The sequence below is a fragment of the Centroberyx gerrardi genome, unplaced genomic scaffold (genome assembly GCF_048128805.1).
Source record: "Centroberyx gerrardi isolate f3 unplaced genomic scaffold, fCenGer3.hap1.cur.20231027 Scaffold_486, whole genome shotgun sequence".
Classification (NCBI taxonomy): domain Eukaryota; kingdom Metazoa; phylum Chordata; class Actinopteri; order Beryciformes; family Berycidae; genus Centroberyx; species Centroberyx gerrardi.
Window position 1 is genome coordinate 12,596 of NW_027605307.1, and position 17,794 is coordinate 30,389.

Below are 17,794 nucleotides of genomic sequence, written 5' to 3' on the forward strand. Positions count from 1 at the left end.
AAACTCTTACTCAGAGCACTAGAATGGCTTGAGGGGCAGTTAGAGACACAGTGTATATGTATAATATGTAACTGTTGGGTACATTTCCATATGCTGGTCAAGGGCTTGACTTGTAGACGGAAAATGCGCTTTTTGGAACTTTCCAAACTCATCTTAACTAAAAATACTGGTCTCTTCTAATCCAGTGTGTCCAAACATTATAAACGTAAACAAACCATCCACCGCCTCAGAATACATGTGAAATTCATACAGTCAGCCCTTGTGTCTTACACCCTGACAATTAAACCAAAAATAAATAAATAAATCACAATGTAAGCAAAGGGAGAGCTGGGAGGACAGTGTTTAAACAGGGGCGAACACCAGTAATTACAAATTGCCTTTAAGCGGGTTATGATCACACATCTTTGCCGCATAAGCCAGGCTGCATTCCTTCATTGCCTGGAGGAACAAGGACAGGTGCAGCAGGATTTGGGTCAAATTTCACTCTCAAAGAGGAAGAGTGTTATTAAGAAATGAGCACTTGAAGGTGGTCAATTTCCTAATGTGAAACTAACTGATCAGATGAGCTGCGGATAAGCTTCCCCAAGCACAGCGCCATATATATTCACACAATTCACTCACAGGAACCGGTGCAGTATGACAATGTGTTTCTGCTTACATGAATTAATCCCATGCAGTGATGTAGTGGTACATACAGAGCTAGGTAAACTCTGACATCCACTCTGATAATCATCAAGCAAACAACTTCCATTATGAATGAACAAACACCACTTACTATGCCGTAAGCTATGAATTTGCCTCAAAGGTTTATGTCAACCCAAAAATGACAAGCAAACTCTATTCTGCAAATAAAAAGGTGGATAGAACAAACATTTTAATCTACTGTATTCTGAATGTTGACACTTACATACAATGAGCGAGAGAGAGAGAGAGAGAGAGAGAGAGAGAGAGAGAGAGAGAGAGAGAGAGAGAGAAGCCAGCCTCAGGCTTACTTTAACAGTCACTCCACAGCACCTGCTTCTACATATGAACCATTCCTCCATCCATCACTTCAGCACCTCATTAGAGGTCAAGAGTCTGTATTGCAAAAGTAATTAACACCAATAATAAGCAATAATAAATAGCATTCATGATTCAGGCAATATTTTGAACCAGAAATTATGGGCTACATAGTATATCCCCAAGTCTATCCCAGATAGGAGGTAAGAGCCTTGATACACACTGGAAATGAAATGCAGACTCACCAGGCCATATGAGGCGAGAAACACCTCTAACCTAAACCACCAGAGCAGGACGTCCAGTGTGCACCTGACATGGTTAAGACAGTTTTACTGAAACAGCATGTGCTCAGTTGTTATACAGTGGTGACATTATGGCAACACTGCAGCCATGCATGAGTGAAAGCCTGAAGAAGAAACAAAACTAGTCAGCAATTCACAACTTCTTCATAACCACTAATGCTATAAGATCTGCATTAGAGTGCGGGGTATGAGCTAGCAAATAAATAGCCTTTGTGTTCAGCGCATGGCTCAATGATGAATAGCTTACATCACTGGGTGATGTTGCCTATCGATAAGCAAGCGCCACTTTAGCTGCGCAGGCGTGCAAACTGAAATCAGATTAGGCTTGCCCCATACAATAACAATGGCCCTATAATCCTGGAAGGATTTATTAATTTCCCCCCGATTCCCGATAAACGACCATGTGCAAGTCAGAGATATGAATTGGACATATTCTAAAGAAATAAAATACACTTGTGAGCACGCGCGCGTATATCGGCTGCAATCATTTCTGTGCACTATCAAAATGCCCATACAGATGCCATAGTCACTCAGCTGCTGGTGCAAAGCATAAGAGTGTGCATTCTCTGGATAAAAGGCCAAATCAAGACATCTACCTTACAATGGACAGCCCAGTCCAAAGCCGTCATATCGTCGGAAATCTCGGTGGGTTCAGAAGCTGTCAGTGCAGGATCGCGAGGAACGAGGAGGGAAAAAATAGTCCCCGACCCCAAACACGTCCTTGTTTGTCTCCCAACAGCGCTGCCGCTGTCAAAAATCCCCCACCACGTCCATACAAAGCAGAGCCGTGGAGCTCACACCCGCCGGATATGACCTCATGACTGACAGCTGGCGTAGAGACGGCACACACCCCCTGACACACCTATAGTTTCAGCGAATAGAAAGCGCGCAGTCCTTCCCCTGGAGAAGGACGCCCCCTAACCATGGGATGATAGCAGGAGGGAATGGAAAAAGACTCTTCTTCTCCTCAACTCACCCTAATAGGCTTTCCAGCTTTGCAGCCTGCTGTGTTGAAACAAATACACACCAGAGGAGACAGAGGCATAAAGTGCGATGAAAGAGAGTTTTAGTGTAGGATTGGATGGGACTGATAATCGGTTACAGTGTGGTAATCCGTTACAGAGCTGCCCCTTGAACCGAATGAATGAAGCTTGGCAAAATTTGCATATCCACAGAATTGAATTACATTATCCTCACATGACCCAGTGCATGTCCATCCAACTATTTCCCTCTCTCTCTCTCTCTCTCTCTCTCTCTCTCTCTCTCTCTCTCTCTCTCTCTCTCTCTCTCTCTCTCTCTCTCTCTCTCCCCTCTCTCTCTCACACTCACTCACTCTCTCTCTCACACACACACAAACACACCTGCTGCTCATAAAGAACAGGACTGCTGCCAACCATCAATAGGATTTCTAATTCCAACGATATTTAACCAATATGCCTAGTCATGGTGAACTTTTGTAAACCAGAGGAGTGGATGAGGCTGACAAGAGCTTTGTCAATCACTCAACTCTGTCACATCTGGAAAAAAAAAAAAAAAAAAAAAAAAAAAAGACTACATCCTTAAGTTTCCAAATGCATCAGCAGTGGGACGGTTTGTGGTATGTTGACTAATGCACCGTTCTGCTAATTCTGCACAAAGCTATGCACTTTTCAGGAGAGTCAGATGGCAGCTGGAGAAAACATCGTCTGCTTTCCACGCTGACACCGGGCCAAGTTGTGAAGGTTTTCCAGTTAAAATTGTTGCAATAAACGGCCCATTAATGAAGCGGCTCTGCTTTCCCGGCTCCTGCCAGATGCTGAGTGGGCTATGTGACCCGTTCGCTGATTGCATCTCTCCACTCGCCTCTTTCCTCATCCCTTGCCTGTCCCAACTCCCCATCACATTCTGTCCATGTCTTTGGCAGAGCACCCAGGGGTGTTGTTCCACAGCCTGGCTCCAGGCCTAGTAGCAGATAGTAGCCCTTCTGTAATGGGTCCTGGGACCAGGGTGTCCCCCCAGAGACCCCCACACACACTCACACACACACACACGCAGACACGTACACCCTCATGCATGCACGCTTTTGTGTCAGTTTGTACAGTCAGATGTATTGCACAAAGAACCATCAGATATGTAGTAAATTGCATGATCTGGGTAGAAGGGTGGCACAGTGAATAGGAGGATAGGGCCCTTCAACTGGAGGGCCCGGGTTCAAGACTCGGTGTTGGCAAGCATCCGCTCTGCTGAAGTGTCCTTGAGCAAGACACTGAATCCCTACCAGCTCCTTGTGAAGAGGGGGCAAACAAAAAGAGACATTTCATATGGGTGCTAATAAGGGATCACATTATCTCAAAATGAGGTTTTCAGTATAAAATCCTGCTAATTGTGACTAGTATACTCAAGTATAATGTGTCTCTCTCTCTCACACACACACACACACACACACACACACACACGCACACACACGCACACGCACACACATACACACACACACTCTAAGGTCCTGACCATGGCACTGGTGATTTCTCCATGTGAAGAGGACATGAAGAAACATTAGACTAAGAATATACAGTAGGAGATGCTCAGTAGACAGCAGTTGACGTGTGTGTGTGTGTGTGACAGAGATCATACTTGAGTACACACGTGACTATAGGATGAGATGGCATTTATCCTCAGAATCACAACTGAATTTGATGAGGGGGAGACTGTGTTTTTCTTGTCACCTCACCCTCATTTTCGAAACTGTGGCACTGAAACAAATATATACTTAAGACAGACAGACATATCAATAAGGCATCACATTATCTCAAAATTAGGTTTTCAATAGAAGATCCTGCTGATTGTGATGTGACTAGTATGTGACTAGTATACTCAAGTATAATGCATCACACCCACACACCCACACCCACACACACACACACACACACACACACACACACACATAGATGTCAGCTGCAGCCCATTAAGCCTCTCTAAGGTCCTGACCATGGCACTGGTGATTTCTCCATGTAAACATCAGAACATTAGAAACTTTAGACTAAGAATATACAGTACGGCTCGTTGCAACACTTCTCAGGAGACCAGACAGAAACACAGTCCAGCGTTATGGGCTGCATAACATATAAAAATCAATCAATATAAAACCCTGTAGTGACTCATTTACTCAAGTTCAATCTGTCACACACACACACACACACACACACACAGACGGATGTCAGCTGCAGTCCAAACAGCCTGACCAGGGCACGGGTGATTTCTCCATGTGAGGAGGACATGGGGAAACATTAGACTCAGAAGATACGGCTCGTTGCAACACTTCTCAGGAGAGCAGACAGAAACACAGCCCGGCGTTATGGGCTCCGGTCAAGACATTCTGTCTGGACGACAGTTGGTTTCCCAATTACGGGTAGACTTCAAATGCTTTCCACATCTAGATGATATAATGAGGAACACCCCAGCCACTTACAACACGTCTGTCCCTGAATTGAACCTTGTTTTAAAAGGGAGAGTACACTTTGTGAGGAAGTGTAAAGCAGAAACTTGTGGTGCTATATGATAAACCGGTTTATGATCCTGAAATGGCATCTATGCTCAGAATCACAACTGAGTTTGAGGAGGGGGAGACTCAGAGCTTTACATTTCACTTTAACCTTTTCGACCTTCCTATTTTTTAAACTGTGGCATTGAAACAAATACATACTTGTAGGCGTAACATACGTAATGGACACAATGACATTTGTAGGAATGAAAATAGAAGAGGACAACATTAGAAATAAGTGTAATACTTCTGTGTTGTCCTCAGGTATGCATGTGTATAGTTTAACACATTTACACTTTTTTTTACTTCAATAAAACAAATCAAACATTGGAACCATGTGGCCTTGGTATTCCATCCTCCTCTGATGTGTCAGTGCATAGCTCAATCAAGTTGATCCTTTACACGCTGTCGTTCACGCATGTTACAGACTCTTTTTTATATAAATAATTTAGAGAATTTTTTAGAGCTGTCCATGGGTTTTGCTGGTATGCACTCCCTGTTGATGAGGCCTATGGTGGCTGAATATGATGACCTACTGAAGTAAATGGGTCACTTTGGGGTTCTGTATCACTGGAAGTGAGAAAGCTCTCTACTGCCACCTGCTGCTGAGAAGCTGAGGGTGGCAGTTAGCTCTTTATACACAGTTACTGCATCCAATTTCTAACTCTACAACTTTTATATTTTATATTCAAGAGACTTTTGAATAATTTAACATTAACAATCTAGGTATTAACCTATGCCTTTAATACTTACAATAAAAATAGATTTTGATGAATTGGGTGGTATGGCACTGTTGTGTGTGTATAAGCAGCCATGGGGAGGCGCTCTAGCCATGTCTATAACAGTGAGTGAGGCCTGACAGCTGCATGGGCTGCTTTTCATCATAACTTATTTTTGGTGATTAATTATATATTATATCTATATATGTATTGCTAATTGCTATATTCAGAAAACCAAAAAAATGTATATGGAGCAAATATCATTGGTATTTGTTTGAAAGAAAATATGGGTTTTTATTTCCTTGCCCTACATTTTAGACTGAATATTGTTTTTTATAATCACCGTGGCACAGATTAACGTGGCTCAATCTATTTAGGTACAGGCTTAGCTATCCTTCATTTCAGCAAATGCACACTGCATGTCGTCTTATTCGAGGGTCCTACCCACACAGAGCCTTCACTCCTATCCACTTACATTCAATCAATAACACTATTCCATTTATAAGGCTATGACATCATGTGAAGGCTTAGAAAAACAGTGCGGCGAGTATCATTCTTAAGATAAGAATAAGACAACATTTGATTGAATTCTGAACCTTAAATTTCAGCGCGAGCCTCAAAAGCCTTTCATTTAACTCCTGGTTGCATGGGAAAAGGAAGATCCCAGGGTGGACGTCAAATCTTTGGCGATGTTGTTGAAGAAGTGGCGAGGCAAGAGGAGATGAGGGATTGAGGATAGCCTTTAGAGATGCAACCCCAGAGACAGGATGAACACAGAGCCATTGTCTCATCAGGCTTAGTATTCAGCTCACTCTCCACTATCGCCAGGGCCAAGACTCACATCAATTCAATATGGTGGCTGGCGGGGGACAACTACACAGGGTGCAGCCTACATACAAATACACCCAACACTGGTCAAGACACACAGGATACATTTTGAACATTTATTTTTTCCCACACTGCAATGCTGCAGAGCTGTGCTGCGCCAGTCCAGTAACCTTTGTTTTCATATAATCCTTCTCATTGTTCCAGAGACACTGGTGAATGTGTAAGTAGCTCAGCCCAGTTTAACTGTTTGACAGCTATAACTGAGACGCGTGAGATGTGTGTGACATGAATACTCAAGCACAAAGCATGTGCAAACTGTTCAGAATGAGGAAGTGCAAGTGTGTGCAGCAGAATTTGGTATGTATCTGTATGTGCAGGTACATTGAACATCTGAGGTGAAATGGATATTAACTAGCAGCTACCTGTAGCACTGGCTAAGAGTTGACCAGTGGCTCTGTGACTGCTGAGTGAAGGCACACGGGTGAGTGAGGGCTTTCACAATGAATGACAACCCTGAGCCTGACCTTGATACGAGATTCAGTGGGCTGCAGTCTCAGACAGTGAGGCATGTCTGACGCCCATGTTGGCCTGATACTGACTGGCACTCAGTCCATCATCTATGTGTGTGTGTGTGTGTGTGTGTGTGGTGTTGGCCAGGGAGAGATAGAATACTGTAACCATCATCTGTTGCCATATGAATCATGCTGGAGCCCGGGAGGTGAGACTGTGCCACGGCTCTCCTTCTTTCCGTCTGCTCTGCTCTCAGGTTTAAGACGTTTCTGGGCTGCCGGCTGATCCCAGGCCTGAATAGAGCCAGTAAACTTAAGGTTTCGCTTTACCAGTGACTGCTGGATATGAAATTTTACTAATTTCTCAACTGTTCAATAGAAAGCAACCTCCAAAAAAATGTTGGTTCCCTTCCACACTGGCTATTAGACTGGATAAACCAACCAAAGATTTACCAGCATTTGGTCAATTTGGTTGGGTGAGAGCAATAGTGTCTCAGCATTAATACAATGGGACTAGACTACTTATGGGACTACTATGTTCATCAAAGGCACTTGGTGTTACATTTGATGATTAGGCTATTGTAGTTTTTAAAAAGCTATACAGTACATCTTCCAATTAATCTCACATGCCAGACAATGTTTTGTATAACATTTCCATAGATTACACTGATAGTGATGAGTGCAAATAGACCCAACAGTTAATTTAAATCTGTTTAACATGTGGAAAACCCCCCAGAAATAAAAGTCAAAGACAAAGCAATTCATCATCATACTTTTTATTATCCTTTGAAACAGAAAAGCCAAATCAAGGACAAAAGCCAGAGTTAACAGACTTTACCTGCAGGCCTTCTCTGTTCCTGTGATCGGCGGCGGAAGCCTACATTCTGGATAAGAGACAGGCTGACGGCTCTGGGCCAGACAGTTGACCTGGTTTGGTTTGTTGATCCTGGGAGGTTTATGACGCTGTGCACATGACGCCCCCTGCTGTCTGTCTGGTGTAGTATTGCTGCCCTTCAGGGAAGGCAGTAGGTTGTATAGTTATCTCCTGATTGGGCAAAATCACTACCCTGAAACCACACAACCTACTACCTCACCCCGTACGAACATCAGAGAGGGGGGGCTGCTTGGAAATGGTCTTCACTGGTTGGCAACTTTTGGTGTGAGCTGTACGGAGAGCACTATGGTAGAGTAACATATGTACACTGCATGTTTCCTTATAATAGATGAGTAGTTCCTCATCATTTTTACACTTATATTTTTATATTTTAGGCATTCAGCTGACACTTATCCAAAGCGACTTACAGTGAGTGTAACAGTAAGTAGAGCTTCAATTCCTACATCACCAACATTAGAAGCAAACAATGCTAAGCAGTGCGAGGATCAGAGCCACAGTGCATTGGTAATAATCATGCGACCTTAAGATGATCATGGAAGAGAAAAATATTACAATAAATAAAAAATAAGAGCTAAGGAAAGAGGTCGAGGGTCCTTTTTCTAACTTCAAGATGACAACAAGTCTACTTAATATTTCTGGTGAGATATGAAGAGAACATCGTCCAACTGCTTGTCCAAAAAGATTAAAAAAAAACATAACAATACGTTTAATAAACGTCTTCTTTATTGAACATCCAATCATAATGTTCAACCATGATTAATCATGAAAAAGAAAATTACCAGAAGCACATACATTTGCAAGTGGATTAGTCCTACCTCTATGAAATGCTGCCATTGAATTTTGTTCTTAGCAAAGTCAGTGGGTAAACATGCAAATTCCAACGATGATCCCGATCCAAAAGCCCCCAAAGTGGAATCTGACGACATTACAGCCACTTCAGGAAAGACAGTAAGTTGTATAGTTATCTGACAGGAAGGGTATGACCCTAAAACTATACAACCTACTACCTCACCCCAAAGGACAGTCTTTGAACACAAAGTCCTTTCTGGTCCCCGTTCATGCAGGTAATCCGCTTTGACACACCTCACTGAATACAAAACAGTGGTTATGATTCACAGAAACAGGAATACACATGCCACTCTCCTCTGGGATGCCTCACCGGTGAGACTGGATCTGTGTGTGCTCAGAACACAATGTGACTGTGTCACCCGGTTCATTGCTGGGGCCAAGGGGAATTCAAATGATCCGACAAACTGCTTATGTCCCAAACAAATTGTATAGCCAGGAGATATTTCCATATTCAAATGTGACCATGTCAATAACATATGGGATACTGTGACATGCAAAGGATTTTACAGAAGATAGTTCAAGCTATAAAAAATCTAAATTGCAGTATTCAACTTGCTAAATATTTTCCATTTCAAAATTGCTCCGTTTTTCAGACCTTGCTCTGTATTTCGGATTTTGGTCTGTGTTCATGATTTTGGTCTGTGTTCATGATTTTGGTCTGTGTTCATGATTTTGGTCAGTGTTCAATAGGCCTATGATGAATGCTGAAAGGGGCTGGGCAAGGTGACTATCAACAAGTCCACATCACTCCACAGCTCAAGATTATTGTTCACAACAACATATAACAAAATGCAAAAAGACAGAGATGGGTCTCGTCCCACCTAGCGATCCGTGTTGATTCCACCGTGTTCCCCCTTTTTCTCTTGCACTGTTTCTATGGCTCAGAGAGGAGAGTGTTAACATTAGTGACCGGTGTGGAGAGTGGGCGAGCTTGAGCTAGCTCATATCCTGGCCCACATGTGCAGAGCAGAGGGCCGCAGCTGCTGCCGTTGTTAATGTTTCTCACCTGCTCTGTAACACGCAGCGAAGGGGGGAACACTGGCCTATCGCCTCCTCCCTCCATCATGGTTTCAGCGGCTTGTCAGGTAGCCTCCATCTGAAAAGCCCCAAGAGGGAAAATCTGTTACTTCTGCAACAAAGGAAATGGAGAAATACTTCAACATGATGACTTTTAGATTTGCCTTCTGTGAGATCAATTGCTAGGACCCCAGAGGTTGTCAATCTGTACGAGTGTTTTCAAGAAATATAATTGTATGTGTGTCTGGGTTTTGCTTGCAACTTGAACAGATTGGGTTTGTGAGTATGTGCATGTGTATGCCTGTATGAAGTTTTGTATGCCTGTATACTTGTGTGTTCTGTGACAAACACACACATTACATCGGCATGTGGACACACAGAGGCGCACACACACATACCACATGTCTTACTGTCACACTATATGCTGTAAAGAGTCATATCAGCGAAATCGTTCTCAGCATGTACCTCCACAGTAATATTATTCCATCTATGAAGGCACTGGAGTACAGCACAGCACAATACAGAACAGTAGGTCTTGAGTTGAGAGGCCCCATTGTGTCTGCTCAGTGGTGAGTCTGAGGCTGTCTGCATTATTCAACACTGCCTTACTTACAGCATAGCACTGGATGATTGGATTGTAAGTATGCACACACACACACACACACACACACACTTACAGGCTAACAGACACACACATGAGAAGCACAGAGACACACGGCAGGCAGAGACAGGCTGACACATAGAGAGATGTAGCACACATATGTGTACATACACAGATACATGCATGCACACACACATACTAACAAACATGTGCATGCACAAACAGAGCCACACAGGGAAGATACTGTACACTGTGGTCATTTCCTGCATTTCACTGAAAGCTAGCAGTGCACAATTAATAAAAAAAGGAGAAATTACAATATTGACCTGCAATTTCCAAATCACAACAGACTAATAACACTACAACACAAGGAGGAAAAGTGTTTCTTATGGCCCTCTAAACAAGATATTCTAGTCCTGTGCAGAAAACCTGACCTACTAATTAGAGAATTGTTTCATAATATTCAAACCAAGCAAACCCTAAGTATTAGCATAGCACCCTCAATATATTTTTATTTTAATTTGTTAAGTGTTTAAACAGAAATTACATAGAAAAAGCTGTGTCTGCATATATTGCTATTCATATGACGATCCATTCACATTGTGCAGTCCTGCAAAAAGCTAAGTGGTGTGGGGCCCAGACTTCATAAGGTAAGGTCAAGGCACACTGTCCTCTCAGTCTGCTGACTGGACATACTTCAATCTAATATAGTAGATGGCTCTGGGGTCCTGACCAACAGAGTGCACATCCAGGAAAGCTATTGCTTTCAAGTGAAGCCAGTTGCTATCATCCAGTGACAGGGAAATATTCACACTCGCACCCACACACACATACTGAAGAGGACCAATATACAACACATGCACACACATACACACACACACACGCGCAGGCATGCACGCTTGCACACACATGCATCAGGCTCTTGACACGGTTATGTAATACAATCTAAAAACACCTCCTTTAGTGGGAGCTTGTCCACCTGAAAATTCTGCCTTCTTATAAGTGTGCAAACTCAGCAAGCAGTCCTTCACTTTAAACCAGAGCATCTGTAACCGATATGCTTCTTCTGCTTCGCTCCTCCATTAGCTGTTTAGAAAGGCTGAGGCGTAAAGACCTGCTTTCCACACCTCATCCTCTCATAATGTCACACAAATACACATGCATGCACACTTTTAGGTATGCACACATGAATGCATAAACAAACCTATGCACATGTGCACACATGGACACAGTTGCGAATGCAAATGCACGCACACACGAGCATGTGCATGCATGCACAGATCTTGCTCTCACATACACACACATGCCCACTCACACACAAATGCACAGAAATACCCTTTAGAGGAAATAAAGCAAACCACAACAGCCATTTACTGCAAAACACATTCACACAGATTTCACAGCAAAGGCCAGCATTGCTTAAAGAGCCGCTTTAATTCAATCACACTTCAGTCAAAGCGCTACGCTATCTATCAATCAATAATGAAGCTGAATTTCACTGGAGTGCTAGTAAGATGGAACAGAGTGCTGTAACCTTGTAACTTGATCTATGGGATTCTGGCGGTCCGGGCCTGTGGTCAGTGTGGAGGGTAGGCCTGCACTGGCAACTGGACATTTACATGGTGTGTATCCCCATTCTTCATCATTTTCCTGAATGTGTGTGCTTGTCCACAACAATATGAATTAAAAACATTTGTTCAGTGTATGCATATGCGCTACCATCAATTCTTTGATTTTAGATCTGTGTTGTAGGGTTGTGCACATTCAAGGAAAATGTTTGTTAAATTGGCATGCACATTAGATAAGTTTAAGCTGGGAGCAGCATTTAACCTGCTCGTCAACCCTAGATTCTCTCGCAACCTCAGATTTACAACTCTCTGTATCCCACCCTTTATGGAGGCCCTTTGACACCACGGGTTTACATGGGTGCTAGTGCTTGTGAGTTTTGCACGTGTGTTTGTGTATGCTCATTAGTTCTTGTATTCATGCTTATGTGGTCTCCTATGTCAGGGATGTGGTCAGGAATAAAAAAAAAAAACATTTTTCATCAGTCTTTTTCATCAAGACAAGACTGATAAAATTCTAAAACAAACAAAAAAATCTTGCCTATTTAGTGTGCATGTGTCTAGTTTGTGTGCATGCAACTGTGTGCATCTAAGCGCCTGTGTGTGTGTAAGTACATCTATATGCGTGCCTCTTTGCCAAGCGAAGGGGTGTCTGGGTGCAGACAGGAGGAATCCAGATAGACACGGCGGAGCGTTTAAAAAGGGAAGCATGGCTTCTGTGCCCCCCCACCCCCCCACCCCCTTTCAGCCCCCAGGGTTAGCGGAGCAGGCATGACCCATCTATTTATACCAGGGCCAGGGGAGGCGGCAGGAGGAGGAGGAGGAGGAGAGGGGAGAAGAGGAGAGGCTGCATGGGCAGGTCCTGTTACACATGCCAGGGGGGATGGCTGGGGCGAGCCGCAGGGGGATTCTGCTCAAAGTCAGACAGGCTGACCTCCCCGTCACCTCTGCATGGGGCAGATATGGAGCTCGCAAATTCTGTGTGAGTGTGTGTGAGGAGAGAGAGTTTATGGGTATGTGTGTGTGTGTGTGTATATGACGGTGTGCGTATGTGTGTGCATATGGGTGTGTATGTGTGTGGACCTACATGTGTGCGTTTTTGCGAGTGCATGCATATATATTTGTGTATGTGGATGTGTGTTTGTGTGTGTGGATCAGTGTGGACCTTCTTACATGCGTGTGTGTGTGCGTGTGCATGTGTATGTGACATTCTGGGTGCTGTGTGTATGTGTGAGTACGTGTGTATGTACATGCATGCGTGTCTGCGCCTATGTGCATATGTGTGTCCGTCTGTCTGCCTGTGAGATGAACCGACCCCAGTGACTACTCCACTCCCCCCCACCCCCCCACCCCCTCTCCCGAATCCCCCCACCCCACCCCCCCTCCCCCAGGCAGAGCCATCAACATGCCAGGTGAAGAGGGCTGGATTAGGCAGAGTTAGCTGATCCCAGCGCGGCCCCCCGGCCCCATCTTTAGAGGTAAAAAATGACCCCAGTCATTGTAATGACAGGGCACACAGCAGGGGTCGCCCAGACCGCTCAGCCCAACCCTGCCAGCTGCTTCTCATCTCTCACACACAGTATACAGTCACATGCACATGGAGGCAGATACATACACTTCCATGCCCGTGTGCGCACACACACAGACGGGCCGATAGAGAAGGCGACACTGATGTATACTGTACATGCTAGATCCAGGCAAATGATAAAATATATTACAAAACTATATGTGCACAGAGCAACCAGCATGTAGCCAATGGCTGACACTCCTCCTTTAGAATTTTATAATCTTGTCCCCCATGTCTAAATTCATGGGACATTTGGCATTAATCACAATAATGGGCACATATGCCTTGAAACCACCTAGGTTGCGTTGTTGTGGGCGTGTCTCGAAACCTTTTGAAACAGTCTTTACAAATGTCATTGGCTGATGAAGTATGTTAGTGGGTGACGTTTGCCTGCCCTCCGTCAAAAGTTAGTTTCAACTTTTTTGACAGTTTGACAGTTGCAATATTTTCACGTCAATCCATGTCATCTGCCAATGCATACGTCTCACTGAAATACATGAGACGTTGTCAGTTTTTTGACGTATCACAAATGCTCATGTGAACGGGGCCTAGCCTTTGAGCTGCCAAGCTAATGGAAGCTGGTGAGACTAACAGTGCCATGTGGCTGCTGGTGACCTGGAGGGCCCCCGTCTATTAGGAGAAGTCTATAGTCCTGACACGTCTGCCTGCCCAGCTCTGCCCTGGCCTGCCTGCAGGGCCCCTTTCAGCTCGGGCAGTGCCCCATCGAGCTGCATCTGTCGCCAGCTATATTTAGAGGGTGGGACACATACCTTTCTCCCTGGATATGAACTTCAGCTGACAGACAGAGGGGCAGAGTGGGCAGACAGGGCTCTATACAGTGTGTAACCTTGAGGAACTTGTTAGCCCCAGGCTACAGCTGGCTGTAGTCAGACCCTGTTAGCTACAGTGGTTAGCAGTTTCAGCTGAAAGCTATGGCTGTAAATACAGCACAGTTAACCACAGTTAGTGTTGAAAAGCTTCATTTGACAGCAGTTATTAGCTCCGGTGCCTATACTTCTAGGCCTGCTGCCAAGATGAATGGGAATATAATGTACACTGATAAAGAGATTCTATACTTGTCCATATGTGATTTATACAAGAATAATGAATGAAATTTTGTGGATTTGAGTCCCCTTCAAATGTTCCTACATTCCTGCCTATATGCATTTGTGTTAGTGTGTGTGGCAGTGCCAGCGAGGCAGCGTGTGTGTGATATGTGACCATGTTGCATGGCCATCTGCTCTATATAACCATAAACAAACGCAGGCAGGCCCTCGAGAGGCCAGCTTCACAGTATCACTTCCAAGAGGTCTAGGCCGGGTAAATGTATTCATGCTTTGGTCTCTGGGTAGATGCTATAGAGATATGCCCTAGAAACAGGCCACGGTTATGCAATAGCATTCATAATTCATTCCACAAACACAATATGGAGGCCACTCTGTCCCATATGCAAACACATGGCCAGATTAGAGGAGCGGGGAGCCAAAGGGGACGGAGTGCAGTCTGAACTGTTAGCGAGGCCATTGACTGTCTGTCTGTCTCTATGAGAGCTTGTCTGAGTGCCACGGCCCTATATAGGCCAACCGACTCGGTGCTGGTGAGACCTACGCTATCTTTTGCACCTAAGTCTAAGGAGTCTAAGGTAGTTGCATGCCAGCGAGGATACACACACCCAGACAGTTCGGCAGTTAGCGTAGCATCACTAAAGGCCATATAGCCATATAGTCGGTATGTGCTGTGTTTCTGTGTAAGTTGTCAATATGTCTTTGCACCAGTGCCACCAAGGCAAAATTCCTGTACAGTGTTTATGTGCAGATGTGAAAGGATGTCTTCCACATTCCTTGAAAATACACCAAGTTTTGGCGCAACCAGCCGAGCATGTCCTACTCGCAGCGGCACGGGTTTGAATCCGACCCGTGCCTTTTGCTGCATGTCATCCCCTCTCTCTGCCCTGTCTCTCTCCACTGTGACTATTCAACAAAGCAGAAATGCCCAAAAAAATAAAAATACACTAAGTTTTGGTGAGATTGCCCCATTGGTCAATCAACACCAAAATCATCCATGTGTTCCCATTAGATCGTAGATGCGTACCCTTTAGCATACACTGTGAATGATGAATGATAGTAGGCGACTAGCGTTGTCTCAAAAGTGAGAAAATGAAAATAATAATCTAATAATAATAATAATATTAAATGATATGCAGCCAAGTTTGGCTGGTTTTGTGAAGGAGACTAGTGAAATGTACAGAAAATTTGAAAATAATGTACTACAACCAGGCACTAAGTGAATGTGGTGGGCAATGACAATGTACAGCTAAAAGCCACTGCAAATAGTTCCAAAAATAAACTACATCAGCTATATTGGGTTAATGATATTTAATTTTGTATGTATGAATCTACATGCCATATAATAAAAACCACCAACAACTTTTTATTACTAAAAGGTCAGTCTTCTTACTATCACTTTAGTGTATGCTAAAGAGTTAGCATGGAGCACCGGAGTGAATGATGGACACATGATGGATGATTTTGGTGTCTATGTTGTCATTACTTAAAGGGTAAGTTGACCAACGGGCCAGTCTCACCAAAACTCTGTGTATTCCTTTAAGAGAAAGGGGGTAGAGGACACCCACTGATAGCTTGATAGCTGTGATCTTAGGGTCAGGAAACAGGAAGATCTATATGCCATATGCCCATGAAATCGAATGCTTGGCGCTTGCAGAATTCCAGAGCCACGGGCAGCGAGCTGCTGGTGCTGGAGGATGTCGGGTTTGGCCTGGGGTTACTAAGGGCAGATGATAGGCGCACAGAGAAGCAAGGGGCTTAGGGCTGGGGCTGAAGCTGCAGCTAATAGCGTGCTGCGGTCAGGGCGGAGACAGGTAGATAAGCAGAAGTTAAAGCTTTTCCCATGCTCTCTGGCTCTAGTGCACTGTAAGCAGGCAGGTTGTGTTACTACGGGGGCCAGGCTGTTGGGGAGTCTGGGCGGTGTGAAGGAGAGAGGGAGGAGCGACGGAGGGATGGAGGGTGGAGGGTGGAAGGGGGTCGTGCAGCTGCGGGCCCTGCCAGCACATTTTGCGCCAATGGAAAAGAACAGTTTATGGCGTCCACCCAAGGTCAGCTCTTTGAGAAGAGGAGCTGGGAAGGGTCCAGAGGGGCTGCAAGGCTGCTTGTTTGTATGCAGTCAGTCGGCAACAATTAAAAACCTCTCCCCATAAGAAAAGGACAGATTCAGTATTCCTATCACTGTACATTGCCCCCCTGGACAACCGCCTTCTCCTCTTTTCTCCAATCCTCTCCGGTCTTCCCTATCTATACAGTTTTAGCTTGCTTCTTAACCTCACACCCAGCTCCACCCGCTTTCTCTCCCCCCCTTCACTCTCTCCCTCTCATCCTGCTACCTGACTACTTTGGCAGAGATACACAAAATGGCGGCGGGGAGCTGAGAGCTGGAAGGCAGAGAGTGGAAGCCATTTTCTAACAGTTCCAGGCCCAAGCATAGAGAATGAATTGGTGGGCTGGAGTCAAGACTTCATACGCCTTGTGGACAATAAAGATTACACCCAGAGTGTTTTCTGTGCGAGTGCATTAAAGATTATCCATTTTTTGGAATCTGCTGTACTGTTAAGCTGTTGGGGCCACTTGGCCTTTCAAATGGGCTGAAGGCACAAAGCCCAGCCATTTTGATTGAATCTAATGACGGCATTTTATACAGTGAAGGCTCACATTATAATATTAGAAGACTCCGAAAAAGAAAGAAAATAAATGCAGACAGAGTAGCTGGATATCATACGTATAATGACAAATGAAACTTGCGCAGCATCTAATTATACACTTAATGTCATTAAATGAAATGGAAGACAATACAATTGCACTATAATAATACATCATTAAATGACAACATATTCAATTTGCAATACATTATGGTACTTACAATACTGCCGGGATCGCCAGTCTGTCTGTCCGTGATTTCTCTTGTTGGCCAAATTGTTTGTGCCTCTGGCTGAAGTCGAAGACCATCTTACTGCCTACAACAAGAGGGAGCAAGGGAGAGAGAGAGAGAGAGAGAGAGAGAGAGGATTGTCGTAGGGAGAGACAAATTACAGCAATAGAAACAGAGAGAGGAAGAGAAACCGACAGAGAGAGGGAGAGAAACAGAAACACAGAGAGAGAGAGAGAGAGAGAGAGAGAGGGATCAGTTGGAGAGCCAGCAGCAGCAGAGGGCTGTAGGGGCTCCTCTCTGTAGCCTGTTTACTAATAAGCTCGCCCCACGGTCTAGCCTGGCCAAGGAAACTCATTAGTGGAACATGTAACACACCGCACCCTCTCTGCTGGCCTGTACACCGGCCAACTCCCACTGCCGCATGCTCACCCAACACCAACACCAACACACTAGCTCCACCGCGGCCTCGGCCTGGCCCAGTGGCACC

At 44.6% G+C, this 17,794-nt stretch overlaps 1 long non-coding RNA gene across 1 annotated transcript; it reads right to left on the minus strand.

Moving 5' to 3' along the window:
* Nucleotides 1-7,634: 7,634 nt before the first annotated feature.
* Nucleotides 7,635-17,393, minus strand: LOC144538412 (uncharacterized). Its single transcript, XR_013504276.1, has 3 exons — nucleotides 17,299-17,393; nucleotides 9,625-9,714; nucleotides 7,635-8,856 (listed from the first exon to the last, which is right to left on the minus strand). It is a non-coding gene; the product is annotated as an uncharacterized LOC144538412 (long non-coding RNA).
* Nucleotides 17,394-17,794: the final 401 nt, after the last annotated feature.